We start from the raw sequence: 22,300 nt of genomic DNA, 5'->3' as shown, positions 1-22,300 counted from the left end.
CAGTTTTCTTTTCTGGTGCTGTATTTGTCTCCTTTTGCTATCAGGATAAATAAGATGGAAAATGTTTCTTCCTTTTCTATTTTTGGAAAGATTTTGTGAATAATTGATATTAATTCCTGTTTACAGAAGTTTACTTAAATCACAAAAAAATATAAATAGACTTATAACAAGTAGAGATTGAATTGATCATTTAAAACTGCCTACAAAAAAAGCTAAAGACTAGATAGCTTCACTGGTGAACTCTACCAAATATTCAGTTTGTATCTTTCTAGGTATTTGTCCATTTTTAATGTAGGGTGTCTAATTCATTGATATACAATTGTTTATAGTATTCCTTAGGCTATCCTTTTTGTTTCTGTAAGGTCAGTAGTGATACTCCCTCTTTCATTTAGGATTTTTATAGTTTGAGTCTTCTCTCTTTTTTGCTTGGTCAGGTAACCTACAGGTGGACAATTTTGTTGATCTTTTCAGAAAACTAACTTTCTGTTTTGTGGATTGTATTTTCTTCTACTCTCTGTTCTGTTTATCTCCACCTAGTCTTTAATGTTTACTTCTTTCTGCTAGCTTTGGGTTTACTTTGCTCTTCATTTACTATTTCTTTATGGTTTAAAGTTAGGCTATTGATTTGAGATTTTTATTTTTCAATAATGTATATGTTTAAACATACATTTTTCTCTGAGCACTGCTTTCATTGCTTCCCATACATTTTGGTATCATGTATTTTTATTTTTATTTGTCTCTAAGTATTTTCTGATTTTCTGTATGACTTCTTTTTGATCCTTTGGTCAAGAGTGATTTGTTTAATATTCATATATTTGTGCATTTTTCAGTTTTCCTTATGTTATTGATTTCTAGCTTCATTCCATTGTAGTCAGAGAAGATATTTTTGATGATTTCAATCTTCTTAAATTTACTGAAAATTGCTTCATACCCTGAGATAGTCTATCCTGAAGAATGTTTTGTGTGCACTGAGAAACGTGCATTCTTCTGTTGTTGGGTGGAGTGCTCTTCTATATTTTGTTGGTTCATAGTGTTGTTCAAGTTCCCTTTTTCCTCATTGATCATCTGTATGGTTATTCTGTTCGTTATTGAATGTAGGGTATTGAAGTCAACATTTGATTTATATGTCTTCATGTGGATCTTTTTGCTCTTATTATTGGGGTTATTGAGTTTCTAGATGTGTAGATTGCTATTTTTCATCAAATTTGAAAAGGTCTTTGTCATTATATCTTAAAACATTATTTCTACCACATTCTCTATCCTCTATACTTCTGAGACTCGCATTATGCATGTGCTGGGATGCTTGAAGGTGCTTTGCAGTTCTCTGTGGCTCTGTTTCTTTTTCATCAGTCATTTTCCTTTCTGTTCCTTGGGATGAATGATCTCAATGGAACTATCTTGAAATTTATTGATTCTTTCTTCTGGCAGTGAAATCTTCTATTAAAATGCTCTAGTGAATTTTTTATTTCAGTTTTTGCACTTTTCAACTACAGAATTTCTATTTGATTCTTTTTTTTATGATTTCTCTCTTTACTGATATTCTCTATGTGGTAAGACTTTGGTCTCATACTTCCCCTTATTTCTCCAGGCATTATTTGCTGTAGTTCTTTGAGTGTATGTTTAAATAGCTGATTGAAAGACTTTGTCTCTACGCTATCTCTGTGCTTTCTCATGGATAGCTTCTATTGACTTTTATTTTCTCTTGTGTATGGGCCATAATTTCCTATTTCTTTGCCAATTTTATAATCTTTTGTTGAATAATTTTTATATGTAATAAATCATCTTAATAATGTAATGTTTATATACAATATATGTGTAATAATTTTTTATAGAATGTATTATCTTAAATAATATAATGTTACAACTGTAGAATTAGATTCTCTCCAGTTCTCAGGATTTTGGTGGTTTGTTGTTGTTTTTATTGTTGTTATTTGTTTAGTGAATGAGTTCTGTGAAGTCTATTGTCTTTGTAGTGTGCGGTGGCCACTGAAGTCTCTGCTTGGTTTGCTTATTTGTCAGCTAATGAGTAGACAGACATGTTCTTTACTGCCTGAAACTAATAACTCTCCCAATCTTTGCTGAAGGACTCTGTGTGTGTGTTGGGACATGCCCTCAACACTCAGGCAGGCAGTTTGCAACTGTGTCTTGGCTTGAGAGCATAGAACTGTTTCTGGTCTTTACGGGATGTGCACATAGACCCATATGTGTGTATGCCCTCCTAGATTCCCAGGAACATGTTGCAGAATTTCAAAGTCCCCTTTCTTCTGTCCGGTTTTTCGTATTTATCATCTTGGTCGGACTTTGCATTTGTTCCAACTATTATCTTCTGCTTCAGGCAGCTGCAATATTCAATTGCCTTTGATTGTTTTCAACACATTTTTTTTATACTTTAGGTTCTAGGGTACATGTGCACAATGTGCAGGTTTGTTACATAGGTATACATGTGCCATGTTGGTGTGCTGTACCCATTAACTCATCATTTACATTAGATATATCTCCTAATGCTATCCCTCCCCAGTCACCCCACCCCACAACAGGCCTCGGTGTGTGATGTTCCCCACCCTGTGTGCATGTGTTCTCATTGTTCAATTCCCACCTACGAGTGAGAACATGCGGTGTTTCGTTTTGTGTCCTTGTGATAGTTTCCTCAGAATGATGGTTTTCAGCTGCATCCATGTCCCTATAAAGGACATGAACTCATCCTTTTTTATGGCTGCATAGTATTCCATGGTGTATATGTATCACATTTTCTTAATCTAGTCTATCATTGATGGACATTTGGGCTGGTTCCAAGTCTTTGCTATTGTGAATAATGCCACAATAAACATATGTGTGCATGTGTCTTTATATCAGTGTGATTAATAATCCTTTGAGTACATACCCAGTAATGGGATGGCTGGGTCAAATGGTATTTCTAGTTCTAGATCCTTGAGGAATCGCCACACTGTCTTCCACAATGGCTGAACTAGTTTACAGTCCCACAAACAGGGTAAAAGTGTTCCTATTTCTCCACATCCTCTCCAGCATCTGTTATTTCCTGACTTTTTAATGATTGCCATTCTAACTGGTGTGAGATGGTATCTCCTGGTGGTTTTGATTTTCATTTCTCTGATGGCCAGTGATGATGATTATTTTTTCATGTGTCTGTTGACTGCATAAATGTCTTCTTTTGAGAAGTGTCTGTTCATATCCTTCACCCACTTTTTGATGGGGTTGTTTGATTTTTTTCTTGTAAATTTGTTTAAGTTCTTTGTAGATTCTGGATATTAGCTCTTTGACAGATGGGTAGATTGTAAAAATTTTCTTCCATTCTATAGGTTGCCTGTTCACTCTGATGGTAGTTTCTTTTGCTGTGCAGAAGCTCTTTAGTTTAATTAAAACCCATTTATCAATTTTAGCTTTTGTTGCCGTTGCTTTTGGTGTTTTAGTCATGAAGGCTTGCCCATGCCTACGTCCTGAATGGTATTGCCTAGGTTTTCTTCTAGGGTTTTAATGGTTTTTAGGTCTAACATTTAAGTCTTTAATCCATCTTGAATTAATTTTTGTATAAGGTGTAAGGAAGGGATCCAGTTTCAGCTTTCTATTTATGGATAGCCAGTTTTCCCAGCACCATTTATTAAATAGGAAAGCCTTTCCCTATTTCTTGTTTTTGTCAGGTTTGTCAAAGATCAGATGGTTGTAGATGTGTGGTGTTATTTCTGAGGCCTGTGTTCTGTTCCATTGGTCTATATCTCTGTTTTGGTACCAGTGCCTTGCTGTTTTGGTTACTGTAGCCTTGTAGTATAGTTTGAAGTCAGGTAGCGTGATGTCTCCAGCTTTATTCTTTTTGCTTAGGATTGTATTGGCTACACAGGCTCTTTTTTGGCTCCATATGAACTTTAAAGTAATTTGTTCCAATTCTGTGAAGAAAGTCATTGGTAGCTTGATGGGGATGGCATTGAATCTATAAATCACCTTGGGCAGTATGGCCATTTTCACAATATTGATTCTTCCTATCCATGAGCATGGAATGTTCTTCCATTTGTTTGTGACCTCTTTTATTTCATTGAGCAGTGGTTTGTAGTTCTCCTTGAAGAGGTCCTTCCCATCACTTGTAAGTTGGATTCCTAGGTATTTTATTCTCTTTGAAGCAATTGTGAATGGGAGTTCATTCATGATTTGGCTCTCTGTTTGTCTGTTATTGGTGTATAGGAATGCTTGTGATTTTTGCACATTGATATTGTATCCTGAGACTTCGCTGAAGTTGCTTATCAGCTTAAGGAGATTTTGGGCTGAGACAATGGGGTATTCTAAATATACAAGTTCTGTAGGTGTCTATTAGGTCTGCTTGGTCCAGAGCTGAGTTCTAGTCCTGGATATCCTTGTTAACTTTCTATCTCCTTGATCTGTCTAATATTGACAGTGGGGTTTTAAAGTCTCTTATTATTGTATGGGAGTCTAACTCTCTTTTTAGGTCTCTAAGGATTTGCTTTATGAATCTGGGTGCTTCTGTATTGGGTACATATATATTTAGGACAATTAGCTCTTCTTGTTGAATTGATCCCTTTACCATTATGTAGTGGCCTTCTTTGTCTCTTTTGATCTTTGTTGGTTTAAAGTCTGTTTTATCAGAGACTAGGATTGCAACCCCTGCTTCTTTTGCTTTTGATTTGCTTGGTAGAACTTCTTCCATCCCTTTATTTTGAGCATATGCATGTCTTTGCACATGAAATGGATTTCCTGAATAGAGCACACCAATTGGTTTTCACTTTTTATCTAATTTGCCAGTCTTTGTCTTTTGATTGGGGCATTTATCCCATTTACTTTTAAGGTTAATATTGTTATGTTTGAGTTTGATCGTTTCATTATGATGTTAGTTGGTTATTTTACCCATTAATTGATGCAATTTCTTCATAGTGTCGATGGTCTTTACAATTTAGCATGTTTTTGCAGTGGCTGGTACCAGTTGTTCCTTTCCATGTTTAGTGCTTCCTTCAGGACCTCTTGTAAGGCAGCCTTGGTCGTGACAAAATCTCTTAGCATTTTGCTTAGGTGGTGACAAAATCTCTTAGCATTTTGCTTATCTGTAAAGGATTTTATTTCTCCTTCACTTATGAAGCTTAGTTTGACTGAATATGAGATTCTTTTCTTTAAGAATTGGAAATTCTTTTTTTTAAGGTTGGAAATTCTTTTCTTTAAGAATGTTTCTTTAAGAATGTTGATTATTGGCCCCCACTCTATTTTGGCTTGTAGGGTTTCTGCCAAGACATCCGCTGTTAGTCAGATGGGCTTCCCTTTGTGGGTAACCCGACTTTCTCTCTGGATGCTCTTAACATTTTTTCCTTCATTTCAGCCTTGGTGGACCTGACATTTATGTGTCTTGGGGTTGCTCCTCTTGAGGAGTATGTTTGTGGTGTTCTCTGTATTTCCTGATTTGAATGTTGGCCTGCCTTGCTAGGCCCTAACTCTTTCTTTTATTTTCTCTTATGTCATTTGAAGCCAGGGACACAGGAACACCACATCGTGCAACTGCTCCCTCCTTCTATTTTCCCCACAATGACCATTCCCCTTTGGTCCCAGTTTTGCAGTTGCCACTCCTCAGCCTCTGCACCTCCAGGTCCTTGCCTGTGCTCTTTGCTAGAATTCAGCAAGCCAAGGCAGGAAGTGCTTCCAGACAGTGGATCTCTGAAATCCTGCTGGTCTTCAGCTGCTCATGTAGTTTTTAACTTTATTTGACTGTCTCTTCCTTATTCATCTTGGTTGTTTTTCAAGGGTGAAGACTTTCATGCTGGAGTCTGCAGAGATGAGGATGTGGAGCATGTGGGGACGGAGGGTGCTGGGAAAGGCCACAGGGCGAAGCTCCAAGCCCCAGCCACTCTGATCAGATCCACTTAGCTTTTATCTGTTTTGTTTAAATCCTCCATGTAAGACTTCCTTTTAACAAAGTTTGTCCTGATAAAAAACAAAACAAAACAAAAGTTTGAAAATTACTTCCCTCAAGAAAAACTCAATTATTGCCACAGATAAGAATAATAGAATACAGAGCCCAATAAAATGAACACAGAATCCACCCTTAAACAATCCCTATTTCATATGACCAATTTAAAAACTGTTGGGATTGCCTGTGATAGCTCATGCCTGTAATCTGAGCACTGTGGGAGGCTGAGGTGGGGGCAAGGGATTACTTGAGGCAAGGTGTTCAAGAACAGCCTGGGCAATATCGCAAGCCCCTGTCTTTATAAAAAATGAAAGTAAATTTAAAAACATTGTGGGGTTCTCTAGAACTTTACACACAAAAGCTAAGTTGTTTATTTTTCAGAGGAGGAAACTAAAGCCCAGGGAAGAAGGTATCCAAGGTAAACTAAGGGAGTAGCTGGAGCTAGGAGATAAATCAACCATGCGTTGGCAGGGGTAGATCTTTACCAGTGTCTTGGGCACACATGACACCTTTTTCAGCCATGGTGGTCCTTGGCGCAGGAATGCATGATCCTCCCTCCTTCCAGCCTGAAGCCCTTCTGCCTTAGCTCACCATGAGCATGCTCTGCTCTCTCTTACTCCCCACTTCCCAGGTGTTCTGTGTTTGGCCTCCTATGGGTTTAGAAGATGGCAGCAAATCCTCTTGCAAGTACTTGATTTGGTCAGCAATGCCTACCTACCCTCCCTATTTCAGAGTATCTTAGTTTAAATCTTTAAGATCAAGTGTTTCTTTGGCTCAGCCTCACCTACAGATCAGCCACTCTGCAACTATCCTAGTCAATTATTAATCTCAGGTTCAGTAAACTGTAGCCATGGGGGTTGGGTTACCTAGTACAATCATGGCCACCCAGGCCTGCCCCTTCACTGGATTGTGAAAAATATTCAAAGCATGGCAAGTAAGCCAAAATGGAGATGCCAAAGCACATTTATCAGAGAAGTCATTCTTTGGCATGGTCTTAGAGACCAATAAATGTAAGGTCCAGAGTTACATAAATCTATTGAGGAACAACTGGTACAGTTGGACTGTCTGTTGATCCTACTGCATTAGCAGGGTTCTCAGAAGAAACAGAATCAATAGAACTCTTCTCCTTACAATAGGATGTAAATTAATGAATAATTATAAGGTGTTGCCTTATGCAGTTACGGAGACCAACAAATCCAAAGGCAGTCTGCTGGAAGGTTCCCTCTTACTCAGGGAAGCTAGTCTTTTTGTTCTGTTCAGGCTTTCTACTGATTGGATGAGAACCACCGACATCATGGAGGGTGATCTGCTTACTCCGAGCTCACCAATTTAAAGGTTAATGTCATCCAAAACACCCTCCAGGTTGATGCATCAAATTAAGCATCACACCTACTTTCTGGGATCACATCCACAGCAGCTCAGGTACCGCAGAGTGAAAGGAATTCTACAGTCTTCCGCAGTGACTCATTTTAACCCACTTATTCAGCCCAAATCATGCTTGCTTTTCCTTACCTAAATGTTATGAACTGTCACATTTATAGTACTGTCATGGAGAAAAAAGCCACCGACTGACATTAAAAACAAAAATGAAATTTAAGGTACTGCCTTAACTCAGAAAAAAATCTTTATAGAATCTCCTTGATGAAAAACTCTCTAGGGCTTCTGCCAATTAAATAATGAGTGTCATAAATTGCCTTGTGGATAAGTGGTTGCTTCAGAATGATTCAGTACATTGTGCAGGGTTGGAAATTCCTTGATTACTCACTAACTTTGACATAAAGAAGTTCAATAATAAACAGACTTCCAACGAATCTGACCACATGGTAAGATTCCTCACTGAGAAATGCCTCATCCTGCTCTCTCTCTTCTTCCCCTCGGAGAACGAGAATGACCTGTTCATCATCAGTGATATATCAGCTATAAAAACGAAATAATGCCTCAAGACCTAATCCATAGAAATGTGGTAGAAACAAACTGATTCCTGATCAATAAATCTCTTAAAGTATTTGGTTCTATTATACAAGTCTAAGTGTTACTATTATCCCTGTGAAGCTTTTATGTGCTACATACTTGGGGGCTTCATTGCCTAGGGGAAGAAAAAAAAATTGTCACTGAGAATGCAACTTTGTATATACACCAGCCAGAAAGGCAAGAGTTCTACTGCCATTAGGAGGTAAATGCGTGTACTGTAAGCCTGGAGAGAACGTACCCATTCTTAATATCATAAGCAGAGACAAGTATTTACCATATATACTTTTTTAGTGATAGTGATCACATTGCCCCTTCCATCCCTGCAGGTAGCCTGAGGATTATTTTCTTTTTTTACATGTAAATTATCTATTTGTCCCTGTTCTTTAAAAGAACACAGCTTTCTAGATAACACCTACATTTCAGGACTTCTAGACAGAGCTGTGTTTTATCTGTCCCATAATGCTGGAGGACATCAGTATATTTTAAATTATACCAAGGAGAATACAGTGTGGAATTTATTTTTGATACTATGTCTTATCCAATGGTTAATACACTACTGACATAGTGCCACTACTATCACATTGTGTTAAGAAGTGTAGAGGGGAATTTTTTTTATATACAAATAAAATCTGCTAAAACAGTTATTCCATTCATATAGGGGAGCAACGTGGCTTCCATTTAAGCAGGAGCACGTGATGAAAGTCCAGAGTTCACAATGTTGGAAGCATCATAGAGTAAGAGGGATGTAAACAGTGGGTTATCTGTGGACACCATCATTTTCTACCTTTGCTTTTGACAGTCCTTTTAAGTTAGACCCTAACTTTAGTGTTTCCTAGTATTGCCTCAAAAATTGTTTTTATATCATGTTCATATAATGCATGATGAGAAAGTATCTTAAGAAATAAATTGCATGCAGGTGGAAAAAAACCTACTTTGAAGAAGTTAGAATCACATTGAGTCTAGTGAATCTCTCATTCTTTATTCTTTTAGGTTATTCCATTCTGCAATATTAGCTGAGCTGTGTTTTGGAAGTGTGGACATGCTGTCTTATCTCCAATGACAGGTTACCAGGTATACTGCTAATAGTCATTCTTTCCCCCCATTTCCAATTATTCTATTCCAACTGTTCTATAGTTATATCATATAAAGGAATCGACATTTGGTTTGGTTCAGCAAGAGTAGTTGAATTTATACAATGGGAACTTAGGCGAGATGTTCACTAAGGTAAATTAAGGTTGGCCCTCATCTTCAGGGAATTTCCAGGCTGATGTCAGAGAAAGATCCATTATTAATATTCAGCACATGAACTGGTAGTGATAGATATAAGTAAGCACTGGCACCTGAGGGCAGAGGAGTGGCCTAAACCAGCATAGGTTAAAATTATAAAGAACCTAAACAACCGTTTGATTCTGAGATTTTGTGTTTTACATATCAATTGAATACATCACTACCAAATTTTTTTAAAAACGGGGTTGGGGAGAGGAAAAAAAGTTTAAAAAATTTTAAAACTGGAACACTTTTGCCTCCAGACTCACCTTCCTCTAATCCTTTCTCCATTATCTCTCTGAGATGTAAATCTGATATTTATTTCCCTGATTTAAGCCCTTCCAGGTCTCCCAGAGCCTCGCTGAGAAGGTCTAACTTCCCCCTACTGCCATCCTCCCATTCCCTGGTCCCACCAGCTTTCTAGCCTCATGTCCTGTTTCTCTCCTCTATTGTCCCAATGCTCCAGCTATCATCAGACTCTATACGTTTGCTAATCCCCTCCTCTTAGTATGTTCCTCCACTCTTGGTGCTATCCTAACCATCTTTCAAGACCCAGTTGAGGATTTTCCCCTTGGTGAAGCCTTTCTTTACCTCTCACGCGGAGTCAATTCCAACCTTCTTTGTGCTGTCACTGTCCTTTATTTGTACCTCCTTATGGTAGCAATGCGTGCAGTAGCTTGCAGTCATTCGTTTATCTATCCATCTCCATATCTAAATTCTGAACTCCTTGACAGCAAAGAAAATATCTTATTTATTTTTATCTGCCTGGCATATATATAAGAGTAAAAATAAAACTTATGATTAATAAGCAAATAAATTACTCTTCTTTGCCTTGTTATAGTAATTAATTGGGTGTCTTGCAATTATTTACACAATCCACTTTGATACCAGTGGGCTGGGGGAGGTCCTGAGACACCGGTGGGACCTCAACCCCAGCTGGTGTCCAGGCTCTTGACACCATCATGAGAATGAATTCAAGGTCAGAAAATAGTGAAAATATGGAGACTTATTGCAAAGGGAAAAGTACACTCAAGAAGAGGGAGGGCGGGTATACTCGAAAGAGCCATGCAATGGGGACTGGGGTTTCTATCTTCATGGGTTTCTTTAACCAAGGGTGGAATAGTCATGAAGATTCCTGGGAAAAGGTGGAGATTTCTCAGAACTGTGGTGTCACCCATTTTTATACTAAATATGGGTTTCCCCAGAACTGTCATGGTATTGCTTGGTGTGTGATTTAGTATGTTAATTAGCATATAATGAGGTCCTAGGTGAAACCTAGGTAAAATTCAGTGCCATGTTGGTCTTAGCCAGCTTAGTCTATACCCTGTTTTTCAGGATCTTATCAGCCCCTAGCTTCTATAGCTATTTCAACAGTTTCCTTTTGTGAGTCACTTGGAACTGCTGCCTGGAATTTTCTGTTCTCCTACAACCACCCTGTGTTGTTCCTATCTCAACGCCACTTCTAGCCTGAGTATCTTGAGGGAAGAGACTTTGCCTTAAATATTTTTATCTGCTTAGCATATAAAATGAAAGAATAAGCAAAGAGATGAGTTAATCCGAGAAGGTAACTTTCAAATATATTTTATATCAGAAATGACCATCAAATTTCCTAACAAGAAGACTCTTTCTACAACTACCTACTTTCTGGGTAAATACTGCATTACTTGAGAAAGGGATGACAAGAATGTCTCTTGGTAGACATTATCAACTGAGGTGATTTTTCAAGAATAATAATCATCCTGTCTTTTTTTTTCCTCCCCTCACAGAATATTAGCAAAATCGGAAAGAGATATGGTACCAGATACACTGGAAGTAACTAACAAATGATTTGAAGTGAGACTTTAGGGTACACAGACCGTTGCAAAATGACGTCTGTTTGACAATGCCTTCATTTTCAGCATGGTGTTGAGGAGAACCCCAGAGATCTGAACCCTGGGAGAAGTCAGCCCATCCTGCTGTTCATGGGAATCTATAAAGGAGGTGTACAAAGCTCCAGTTGTCCCTGATTTGAGAAATGTCTCCAGAGCAGCACTTGCTCCTGGTAGGACCTCCCCTTCCCTCATCAAGACTTAGCACCAAAACATTTCAAAGTTGCTTTTCCAGCTCCAAGGCTCCCAGATTCATGTCCTCATTTGACTCCTATCCAATGAAAATTTCACCTCTAACAACTAGGATGTCAAGCTGCAAACACTCTAGGCACCAACTTACTTCTTTCCAGTTATTTTTAATTAGTACCCCTATTCCAATAATTTACTGCCCTCATCTAGACCTCTAAGCCATTTGCAACCCATCACATTATCTTGTGTCCACTTCTGATGTTATCCAGCTTTGCGTCCATGGGCCATTAGTACAATAGTTCCTTGCTGCACCCTCAATTCCCTAGACCATAGGCCAGCAAACTAAGGCTCTCAGGACAAGTCAGTTCACTGCCTGTTTTTATAAGTAATTTTTTTGGGTGGAGGGGATGGAGTCTTGCTCTGTCGCCCAGGCTGGAGTTCAGTGGTGCAATCTCAGCTCACTGCAACCTCCGCCTCGCGGGTTCACGCCATTCTCCTGCCTCAGCCTCCCAAGTAGCAGGGACTATAGGCACCTGCCACTACGCCTGGCTAATTTTTTTGTATTTTTATTAGAGATGGGGTTTCATCGTGTTAGCCAGGAAGGTCTTGATCTCCTGACCTCGTGATCTGCCCACCTCTTTTATGTCTACTCCTAGCTGAGGCCAACCACTTGATATGTGGGTTGAATTTTGTGTTAGTTGACAGAATCTCCAAAGAAAGAGAAACAATAGGATATATTCATAGATGTAGATGTATCTGAGGACAATAGATGTCTCAGGGAAATTGGCTCATGTGGTTACTGAAGCTGAGATGTCCCACCATAGGTGACCTGCGCACTGGAGAGCTAGGGAAGCCGATAGCGGGGCTCAGTCCATGTCTGAAGGCCTCAGAACCACAAAAGTCAATGGTGTAAATTTCAGTCTAAAGCCACAGGCCTGAGAACTTGGGGTGCTGCCTGTGCAAGTCCTGGAGTCCCAAGGCCAGAGAACCTGGAGTTCTGATGTTGAAGGGGAGGAGAAGAAGGGTGCCCCAGCTCCAACAGAAAAAGAGAGAAAATTTTTTCCTCTACTATCTAGGCCCTCACCTTGGGTGTGGGTGAATTTTCCTTACCCAGTCCACTGATTCAAATGCCAATCTCCTCTGTAAATATCCTCACAGACAAACACAAAGATAATGCTTTACCACCTTTCTGGCTATCTCTTAATCCAGTTAAGTTGGCACCTAAAATTAACCATCATGGACCTTGTCCACTTTCACCTCCTCAAGGATTTTGATCTTGTAATTATTCCCTCTCTTTTCTGTTTCATTACTTTATCCTTCTCTCCTAGATCATGACCATCAATGAATGTGCTATAATAATTTCCATAAAAATTAAAATGCTCTTCCAAGAATCCCCATTCCCCTCAGCCACAACCCAGTTCTCTTTGGTCTTGTAGCCATCCATTTGGAAAGAGTTGTCTCTACAGATTCTTTACATGTTCTCATCTTGAGTTCTCTCCTCAACCTTCATCACTCCAGCTTTACCCATGCCTCCAGACTGAAAATGTAACTGGCAAGGTCACAAAGTCATTGTCATCAGCCTCTCGGGAGTGTACAACATAGGAATCACTCTTTTTCTCTTGAAACACATTCGCCTTTTGGCTTTCAGAACACTGTAACCCCCAGTTTTTCTTTCTACCTCCCTGGGCACTGCAGTGTTCATTGCTGGCTCCTCCTCTCCTCAATCATGCAATTGTAGGTCTCAGAGCTCAGTGCTCAGTCCTCAGACCTTTTATTTATATATGCTCACTCCTCAAGGGACTTGCCAGTCCCCTGGATTGAATTATCATCTATATTCTGATGTTGACTAAGTTTATATTTTCAGTCCAAGCCAATTCCCAGAATTCTAAGTCTCATTTTCTAAGGCATCTGAAACCTAACAAGGCCCAGTCTTTCCTGTTTCTGTAAATAGTAACTATTCTTTCACTTATAATCCTACAAATAGCCTTGTCCCCATTACTCACAACTAGTCCATGAGCAAATCTTACTTTGAAATATGGCCAAGGGTGACATCTTGCCACCTCTGGCCTAAGTCTCCATCATCATCTTTTGCCAGGTTGTCTTAGCTTCTACTCTTGCCCCCTGTCTCTCTTTTCCCCACCTCACATTCAACCCTTCTCATGGCAATCATAAGGATTTTATTTTAAATATAAATTAGCTATGTCATTTCTATGTGGTATGTTTTCTAGCGGCTTTCCATCATACTGAGAAGAGAATCCAAGGTCCTTTACATGATCAAGAACACCCTTCATCATGGTGGCTCAGGCCTGCACTTTGGGAGATTAAGTAGGGAGGATGGTTTGAGGCCAGGAGTTTGAGACCAGTCTGGACAGAATAGTGAGTCCTCATCGCTGCAAAAAAAATTTTTTTAAAAAAATAGCTGGACATGGTGGTGCATATCTATAGTCCCAGCTACTTAGGAGGCAGAGGCAAAGGACCACTTAACCAAGGAGTTTGAGGCCACTGCACTCCAGCCTGAGTAACAGAACAAGGCTCTATTTCAAAACAAAACAAAACAACCAAACCAAATCAAACCAAACCAAACGAAACCAAACAAAAATGCCCTTCATAATCTGGCTTTGGTCTTTCCGACTCCGTCTTAAAGTCAGACTCTTTTGCTGCATCTTAGCCCCATCAGCATTTTTCCTGTTCCTTTGATATTAAGCTTCTTCCCCATCTCAGGCCTTTTATACTCACTGTTTTCTTAGCTTGAGATGCCCCCTCAGAGACCTGTGGTTATTACTTTGTTGTCATCAGCAAATATCCTATGATCAAATGTCATCCCTTCAAAGAAATTTCTCCTGACCACATTTTTCTCCTCCCAAGACATTCTTTATCTTACTACTCTGTTTTATTTTTTCTTTGCAGCATGTATCGCAGTGGCCATAGCATTACACATTTATTTTTAATTATCTGAAGTCTCCCCTAGAATGTAAACTCTATGAGATTAATAACTGTCTAATTCATCCCTGTGTCCTGGAACTTAGAATAGCGTGTAACACATAGCAGGTTTATAGTAACTCCTTTTTTTAAAAATTATACTTTAAGTTCTAGGGTACATGTGCACAACGTGCAGGTTTGTTACATATGTATACATGTGCCATGTTGGTGTACTGCACCCATTAACTCATCATTTACATTAGGTATATCTCCTAATGCTATCCCCCACTCGCCCCCACAATAGGACCTGGTGTGTGATGTTCCCCTTCCTGTGTCCAAGTGATCTCACTGTTCAGTTCCCACCTATGAGTGACAACATGCAGTATTTGGTTTTCTGTTCTTGCGATAGTTTGCTCAGAATGATGGTTTCCAGCTGCATCCATGTCCCTACAAAGGACACGAACTCATCCTTTTTTATGGCTGCATAGTATTCCATGGTGTATATGTGCCACATTTTCTTCATCCAGTCTGTCACCGATGGACATTTGGGTTGATTCCAAGTCTTTACTATTGTGAATAGTGCCACAATAAACATACATGTGCATGTGTCTTTATAGCAGCATGACTTATAATACTTTGGGTATATCCCCAGTAATGGGATGGCTGGGTCAAATGGTATTTCTAGTTCTAGATCCTTGAGGAATCGCCACACTGTTTTCCACAATGGTTGAACTAGTTTACAGTCCCACCAACAGTGTAAAAGTGTTCCTATTTCTCCACATCCTCTCCAGCACCTGTTGTTTCCTGACTTTTTAACGATTGCCATTCTAATTGTTGTGAGATGGTATCTCATTGTGGTTTTGATTTGCATTTCTCTGATGGCTAGTGATGATGAGCATTTTTTCATGTGTCTGTTGACTGTATGAATGTCTTCTTTTGATAAATGTCTGTTCATATCCTTTGCCCACTTTTTGATGGGGTTGTTTGTTTTTTTCTTGTAAATTTGGATGAGTCCTTTATAGGTTCTGGATATCAGCCCTTTGTCAGATGAGTAGATTGCAAAAATTTTCTCCCATTTTTTAGGTTGCTTGTTCATTCTGATGGTAGTTTCTTTTGCTGTGCAGAAGCTCTTTAGTTTAATTAGATCCCGTTTGTCAATTTTGGTTTTTGTTGCCATTGCTTTTAGTGTTTTAAACATGAAGTCCTTGCCCATGCCTATCTCCTGAATGGTATTACCTAGGTTTTCTTCTAGGGTTTTTAGGTTTTAGGTCTAACATTTAAGTCTCTAATCCATCTTGAATTAATTTTCATATAAGGAGTAAGGAAAGGGTCTAGTTTCAGCTTTCTACTTATGGCTAGCCAATTTTCCCAGCACCATTTATTAAACAGGGAATCCTTTCCCCATTTCTTGTTTTTCTCAGGTTTGTCAAAGATCAGATGGCTGTAGATGTGTGGTATTATTTCTGAGGGCTCTGTTCTGTTCCATTGGTCTGTATCTCTGTTTTGGTACCAGTACCATGCTGTTTTGGCTTGTAGCCTTGCAGTATAGTTTGAAGTCAGGTAGTGTGATGCCTCCAACTTTGTTTTTTTGGCTTAGGATTGTCTTGGCAATGTGGGGTCTTTTTTGGTTCCATATGAACTTTAAAGCAGTTTTTTCCCATTCTGTGAAGAAAGTCATTGGTAGCTTAATGGGGATGGCATTTAATCTATAAATTACCTTGGGCAGTATGGCCATTTTCACAATATTGATTCTTCCTATCCACGAGCATGGTATGTTCTTCCATTTGTTTGTGTCCTCTTTTATTTCACTGGGCAGTGGTTTGTAGTTCTCCTTGAAGAGGTCCTTTACGTCCCTTGTAAGCTGGATTCCTAAAACATTGTCTCAGCCCAAAATCTCCTTAAGCTGATAAGCAACTTCAGCAAAGTCTCAGGATACAAAATCAATGTGCAAAAATCACAAACATTCTGATACGCCAGTAACAGACAGAGTCAAATCATGAATGAACTCCCATTCACAATAGTAACTACTTTTTAATGAATAAACAAAAGTGTTTATATGTCCTTATAATCATAATAAGGAGAATAAAATTGTTCAAACTTAAACATCAATAAGTGAAGAAATGATCCCACTCTTAAAAAGCAGAAATAATTCCATGCCTTGTGCTCTAAAGCTCAGAAACTTCAAATACTCTTCTCTTATGATAGACATGTGACTATATTTAACCAAAAAAGGCAAACCCATACTTTCAGTATTAATACAATAAAATGAGCCTTTAATAAATACTCACTTAGCTATAATAAAGAAAAATGACACAGACAGGAAAAAACTAACCATCTGAAGAAAAGCGCATGCTGCTTATGCACATTTTAGTATTTATTCTCAAAATACAGCTAAGTTCCCACATATGCATTTGACTGTCTCATATTCCTATACTCTAGGTTATCCTTTGCATTTTTTCCTACATGTATATTTTTCACTATCACAGTTTTGATATACAAACAATTTCACTACTTCTAGACTTATGGTGTCAGAGACAGCCAGCATAACCCCAATAGGAAATGAACTCCAGCTCTGATTTTATCCCAACAGGAAAGAAGATATGTTTATAATTCCCAGTAGGAAATCAGATCTATTTCTCTGCTTAGCTTGACAAGATGATGGTGTGTCTTTTCCTTCTCCATTAACTTAATATCAAAATAATGGTAACTCAGCGTTAAATAAACAGAAATAGACTTCTAATGTCAATCAAAATATATGCTAATCTCACTTCTGTCAGTTGCAAGGAGCTCAAACTCATTATTGAAAGTATTTATAATTTTCTTTCTTCGCTGTTGAAATCAAAAAGAAAAAAAAAGCCAGGCTGCAAGTTTTATCCTATCATTTAATTTGAAAAATTGTAACTTCTCCCCAGTCATCCTCATCCAACTGACCTTCCTCCCATTTTTAGCTGGAAGGTGATGTATTGCTTCTATTTACCTGACAATGTGAGCACAAATCTATTTATGCAAAAACAATTTCTTAAATCAAATTTCCATACTCAGAAACATTTGGTTTAGTCCACAGACGTAGCCTCAGATTAATTTTCCTCAGAGATACATTTTGTTGGTCTCTATGTTGAAAAAAAATGTTCTAGATGACTAATGATTCAGTGCTATTTTTCCCTTAGCAACATAAAACGAACTTCATAATAGAAAGAGCCTGATTTACTGACAAGAACTCTCTCTTAGTGAGGGGTATTGCCAAGTGCCTCCATATGTACTGTGTTTAAGATGCTCCTCCTAGGAGGCTTTTATCACAACACTGTGCAATGCAGTGACTCTTCCTGGGAGAGTTTCAGGATAAAGGGAGAAACTGAATTGGTGCCCAAGGCTAGCCTGGACTCCTATTAGGACATCCATGGAGTATTCAACAGAAAACTGTCTTCATCCTGGGTAGGTGGCCATAAGGTTTGGGGCATGGAACCAAAATTTTAAAATGGTGGGGAGGGGACTTTGCTTAGATACTTACATTGTACATTGAACATTCATTCAGTGGACATAGAAAGAAGAGGTTGACAAACACTGTCTTCCTAGATCCCATAGGGAATGGGCAAAGAGTAAAGGAAGACAAATGGTGTTAGTTATAAATCTTTAAAGAAATGTGTCAGTATTAGTCCATTCTCCCACTGCTGTAAAGAACTATCTGAGACTGGGTAATTTATATTTTTGTTTTTTGCTTTTTGAGACGGAGTCTTGCTCTGTCGCCCAGGCTGGAGCGCAGTGGCCGGATCTCAGCTCACTGCAAGCTCCGCCTCCTGGGTTTACGCCATTCTCCTGGCTCAGCCTCCGGAGTAGCTGGGACTACAGGCGCCCACCACCTTGCCTGGCTAGTTTTTTGTATTTTTTAGTAGAGACGGGGTTTCACCATGTTAGCCAGGATGGTCTCGATCTCCTGACCTCGTGATCCGCCCGTCTCGGCCTCCCAAAGTGCTGGGATTACAGGCTTGAGCCACCGTGCCCGGCCGACTGGGTAATTTATAAAGAAAAAAGTTTAATTGACTGACGGTTCAACAGGGTGTACAGGCAGCATGACTGGGAGGTCTCAGGAAACTTACAGTCATGGTGGAAGGCGAAGGAGAAGCAAACATGTCTTACCTGGAGGGAGCAGGAGGAAGAAGAGAGCAAAGGGGGAAGTGCTACACATTTTCAAAGAACCAGATCTCTTGAGAACTCACTGACTATCATGAGAACAACAATGGGGAAATCCGCTGCCATGATCCAATCGTCTCCCACCAGGTTCCTCCCCCAACATTCAGGATTAGAATTCAACATGAGATTTGGGTGGGGACACAGAGCCAAACCATATCTGTGGTATCTCTCTCTCTCTCTCTCTCTCTCTCTCTCTCCTATCTATCTATCTATCTATCTATCTATCTATCTATCTATCTATCTATCATCTATCTATCTATCTTTCTAGTTATCTATGAAAGTGATTATAAACTCACAGGATTCATATATTAGTGAAATGAGTTTGGAGAATGCACTATCTAGAAAAAAAATTTCCACTCAAGGCTTGCACTTCTTAAATGTATAACTATGCAATTAGTTAGATAATGGTTTTGTTGCTTAAAGTATAACACTTTTTAGGTTAAATAATGAAATTTTTTTTGGAAGAGCAGGTAAAGATTCAATTGTTCTCCATGTCTAAATTGTTCTCTTATTTTCCCTGTGCTCTTGTATACCTTTGCTATATCCTCTGACTCAAAACCCTGTCAAAAAATCTGTGGAGGGATAGGAAGAGCTTCAAAGTTTGCCCTGTCTGCTGTGACTGCCACAGCCAGGAGCCATAGCAAGAGCTTCAGTTAAATGGTACAGTAAGATCTAGAATCTTATATGTGGATCTCTTCACATGGATAGCTTCTTGAAAGTGCCCATGTAATAATAAGATGGTTTGGAAGAGCCATTAGAGTTACATCTTCCTATTAGATTCCATTAATATAGGGTAGGTATGGAGCCTGCCAACTCCAGTAATGGCTATATTTAATGTCTTATATAAAATTGTATCTTTTTCTTAAATTATCCTAGATCAGAGATGAGTCATCACCTATAAATCATTTTCCTCTTGATATTCTGAATATATTGAAACCAATTTCAGGGCTTATTGATTAAAATGCATTTGTTATGCATTCAAGTCTCCTATATGCCTCTTAATACAGGTGGAAAGAAGAGAAAATTAAATCAGTTGTTTTCAAGTGTTGCTAGGTTTTCCAGTCTGATAAAGGGTCTAAAATGAAATCTATACTAACCCACAAAATTGACAGATATAAAGAGCTACTGTAAACTTACAACCTAAATTAGTTAATTAGCATTTCTTTGAGATTCCTCGTGAAGGAATGCAGAAGATCATGGCTTTGCTCTCCTGGGGCAATCATATTGGGGCTTCTGCTATTCAAATCTGGTACACATTCATTGGTTAAAAAAAATTAAATAACAAGTTCATTTGTCTCTGACACATTACTATAGCCAGGCTAAACGACTGTGGTTTGAAACAAATTGATTTGGATTTCCTAAGTTAGTTTTCTCTTTTAGTATGTTTTTATCAGGAAAAAGAATCACCAAAGTGATAAGATGGTAAACACAAGTGCAAAAATAATACTCAGAATGTTAAAAGAGCCAAGTAAGTCTGCTGAGCAGACAATGAATTTAGGAAAAGCCAGTTCTCAGAAAATTGAAATTTCACTGCCTGTGATCCAGGAAGACAGAATAAAATACATTTTCTAATCCGAAACAGCATCCATTCTGGGTTTTGTTGTCTGAATGTATAATTACTAAAGTTGAAATTTTCCCAGAGAAATACTGGTTTAAAAAAATGCTTTTATTTAAGCAAATGATCAGGCAATTCCTCAACAGTTGTTTATTGGACTGAATACTAATGTGGTGCTTTCACTCTTCAGAGTTTATTTTTAAAAGGAAGTCCTACAGAAGCATTTAACAATCTGTCTGTTATAATATTATTATATTATTATAAAATATACAGATGAAATGATAGATACTATCTGTCTAAGTAAATGTTTAACAGCGAGATTTGGGGTTTGGGGATGGGCTGTCCTGATTTGTAGTGTTCGCCTACATCTGTGGTATAAATATACCCACCGTGGCTGATTTCAAACTACCAACCCTGCATCAGGGTGTAGAACTGGAAAGAAGTGCAAGTAACCATAATTTTATAATAGTTCTACCATATGAATACCACTATAGCAGAGAGTACAATAAAATGTAATAAAGCTATTAGAAAATGTTGAGTTCTAAATGTTTATACCTTTTTACATAATATAATAATATAATGTAACACTGCATAATAATATATTATGTAATTTTTTTTTGAGACAGAGTTTCACTCTTTTCATCCAGGGTGGAGTGAAATGGCACGATCTTGGCGCACTGCAACCTCCACCTCCCAGGTTCAAGTGATTCTCCTGCCTCGGGAGTATCTGGGATTACAGGCGCCTGCCACCACACTCAGCTCATCTTTTTGTATTTTTAGTAGAGACAGGTTTTCACCATGTTGGCCATACTGGTCTCAAACTCCTGACCTCAGGTGATCCACCTGGCTTGGCCTCCCAAAGTGCTGGGATTACAGGCATGGGCCACTATGCTTGACCATAATATGTAGTTTTTTAAAATGGCTATGTTTAGCAACAAGCTTGAAAATTCTGAAAATTCAACAATCGATTCTTGCAAACTGTGAAGACCCAGCTCAAGCATATTATGGTAACACTTTATGACTAATTAGCATGATTCCTGAGGGGGAAAAAAAAATTGTTCTTAATGGATGAAAATGTAAAGGGCCTTCAGTTAGTGTCCACAGTTGGATCTAAATTAGGCTTTCTAGAAATATATTCATTCGGCACCTCCTTCACAGTTATTAACATACTTTCTAACACATATCTTTGGCAAACAGAACGCTATGAGGAAATGAATGGCTCCTGTGAACAAGCACATCATTGTTGACCCTTAATAGTTCATTATTACAGTCACTCCTCTGCAGGCCTTATCTTCGCATGAAAAGCATATCTAGTCACCGTGCCTTTCCATCTGGCCTGTCACGTCCATCCCACACCCACAATGTTGCTTCAAGGGCCTAGGTCGGGGCTGCACCCACCTCCAGCCTAGTACTTGATACAAAAAAGAAAAATTTTAAAATTTAAAGGGTCACTATACTTACAGATATATCTCTTCCTTTCCTCCATTTTTTTTTTTTTGGTAGCAAAATGGTAACCACAAAATAGATTGCTAAAGAATAAATGGGGCATTTAACCCTAGATTTCTCAAAGCCTCTTATCCATCTGTGGAAAGCTTCACAGAATACAGCCCAATGCAGTGTGTCCCAAGCCACAATTTAATGAATTATTTCATAGGGTGGCTGTGGCCATTCATCCTCTGTTCCTCTCCTTCCACATCCTCCCTTAACAATGTTATATTATTGCAACAAAGTCAGTTACCATACGATGTGAGTGATTATAACTTCCTTCCTTCCACCATCCATACTGGGTTTCCTGAGAGCGCTCCCATTTATGTTGTTGTCCTGGTGTAGTTACTAATAGTGCCCTGTTTCATCTCCAAGGAGTCCTAGTTTGGATGATGAATTATATGGTCATCTTTCTCCGGCACTTCTTACTCCAACTCCAGACCGTCTTAGATATCTCGTAAGACCTCCGAACTCAGTTATTCCCAATCTTAATCCACATTGTTCCTCAAAAGCCTCTACTTGCTGGATAGCTGTGTGGGTTATGGTATTTCCAATTTGCCAAATTATTGATGTCTTTCTTTTTAAACTTCCCTTACTCTTTCACGTACAATGATTTGTCAATTTCTGTCCATTTTCTGTGAGTTTTTATCTCAAGCCAGGCCCAGCTGCTCTATTCCCGTTCCCATTCCCACTGCCACTAACTCAGCATAGAATTTCTCTTCTGTAATGCAGAAAATATCTCTTAACTACCTTGGTTATCTTGATTTTCCAATTCATTCTATATGGTCTCATTAGACTTAGAGAAAGAACCATACAAAGGCCTCATTGTGTGACCAGCATTTAGGTTGCATATGGTACATTTTACAAGCTCAACAAATATTTGTTGAGTAACAGAATAAACATGTATTAGAGTAATCTTCCTAGAGCAGTCACTCTTTATGC

The sequence above is a fragment of the Papio anubis genome, chromosome 8, assembly GCF_008728515.1.
Source record: "Papio anubis isolate 15944 chromosome 8, Panubis1.0, whole genome shotgun sequence".
Classification (NCBI taxonomy): domain Eukaryota; kingdom Metazoa; phylum Chordata; class Mammalia; order Primates; family Cercopithecidae; genus Papio; species Papio anubis.
Note: the sequence above shows the minus strand (reverse complement) of the source record.